Source organism: Chrysochloris asiatica, unplaced genomic scaffold (genome assembly GCF_000296735.1).
Source record: "Chrysochloris asiatica unplaced genomic scaffold, ChrAsi1.0 scaffold00201, whole genome shotgun sequence".
NCBI classification, from domain to species: Eukaryota; Metazoa; Chordata; class Mammalia; order Afrosoricida; family Chrysochloridae; genus Chrysochloris; species Chrysochloris asiatica.
The window spans coordinates 2434180-2435735 of NW_006408719.1; the positions used below are offsets into that span (position 1 = coordinate 2434180).

The 1556-nt window shown below is 44.4% G+C and overlaps 1 pseudogene; it reads left to right on the top strand.

Annotated features, from left to right (window-relative positions):
- The window catches only part of LOC102823646, a 1975-nt pseudogene extending 1005 nt beyond the window's left edge, over positions 1 to 970 (top strand).
- The last annotated feature ends 586 nt before the right edge of the window (positions 971 to 1556 follow it).

The window sequence follows — 1556 nt, forward strand, 5'->3', positions numbered from 1 at the left end:
CCACCTACTCAGCCTATTGGGTTTGACTTGGAAATTGAGAAAAGAATCCAGGAGCGAGAGTCAAAGAAGAAATCAGAGGAAGAACACTTTGAATTTCATTCCAGACCGTGTCCTACCAAGATCTTGGAAGATGTTGTGGGTGTTCCTGAAAAGAAGGTGCTTCCGATCACCATCCCCAAGTCCCCAGCCTTTTCTTTGAAGAACAGAGTTCGAGTATTCACCAAAGAAGAAGAGGAAGAGGAGGAGGCAGTAGTAATAAAAGCACAGCCTGTGCCACATTTTGGGGTACCTTTTAAGCCCCAAATTCCAGAGGCAAGAACAATAGAAGTATGCCCTTTCTCCTTTGATTCTCGGGATAAAGAACGTCAACTACTGAAAGAGAAGAAGATAAAAAAAACTGCAGAAAGGGGAGATGCCCAAGTTCAAAGCACTTCCTTTGCCCCATTTTGACACCATTAACTTACCAGAAAAGAAGGTGAAAACAGCAACTCAGATCGAACCTTTCTGTTTGGAGACTGACAAGAGAGGTGCTCTGAAGATGCAGACTTGGAAGCATCAGTTGGAGGAAGAACTGAAACAGCAGAAAGAAGCAGCCTGCTTCAAGGCTCGTCTGAACACTGTCATCTCCCAGGAGCCCTTTGTACCCAAGAAAGAGAAAAAAACAGTTGCTGATGGCCTTGCTGGTTCTCTAGTTCAGGAACCATTTCAGCTGGCCACTGAGAAGAGAGCCCAGGAGCGGCAGGAGCTAGAGAAGAAAATGGCTGAGGTAGAAGCCCAGAAAATCCAGCAATTGGAGGAGGTCAGACAACGAGAGGAAGAGCAGAAGAAGGAGGAACTCGCCCAGCTACGGAAAGAACTGGTACACAAAGCTAATCCAATACGTAAGTATCAGACAGTGGAGGTTAAATCAAGTGACCAGCCTTTGACTGTGCCTGTGTCTCCCAAGTTCTCCACGCAATTCCACTGCTGAGCTCAGCTGTGAGCTGCACTGTCCAGCACGCCGTGAACCTTCGTTCTTTGTCACTGGAGCATGGAAAGAACTCATTTCTCCAGACTCTTTTATTTACCGAAACTTGACCGTGCACATAGATCTAGACCAGACTCTGGGTGCCGTAATTTTCTTTAAAATACCGATTAGCTGTTAATATGAATCTTAATTTTCTGGCTAGAATATAGTTACAATGTAATATTTACTGTCCCCTGTTCCTTCCTCAGACCCCCCCTTCCTTTTTTTTTTTAAACCATTTATTATGAAAATAAATGAAATACTGAAAAATACTGAAAAAAAAAGAATCATTCCCATCCCCTCTACACACAGAGTAGACAGGGATGGGCAACTTGGAAATTGGCTACCCAAAATGGGGGCGGGGGGCTACAAAGGCAAGAAGTGACTGGCTTACAAGCTTTCAAGAGGGTACCTAGATCCAGAGGGCCTGGATGAAGGTAGTATTCAATCTTTCTAGGCGGGGCTGATGCAATGAAATGCAGACGGGTCTCTTGTGATACAATAGTGAATAATTGTTATCAGGACTGATTGTGAGTGTTGGAAATGTAAA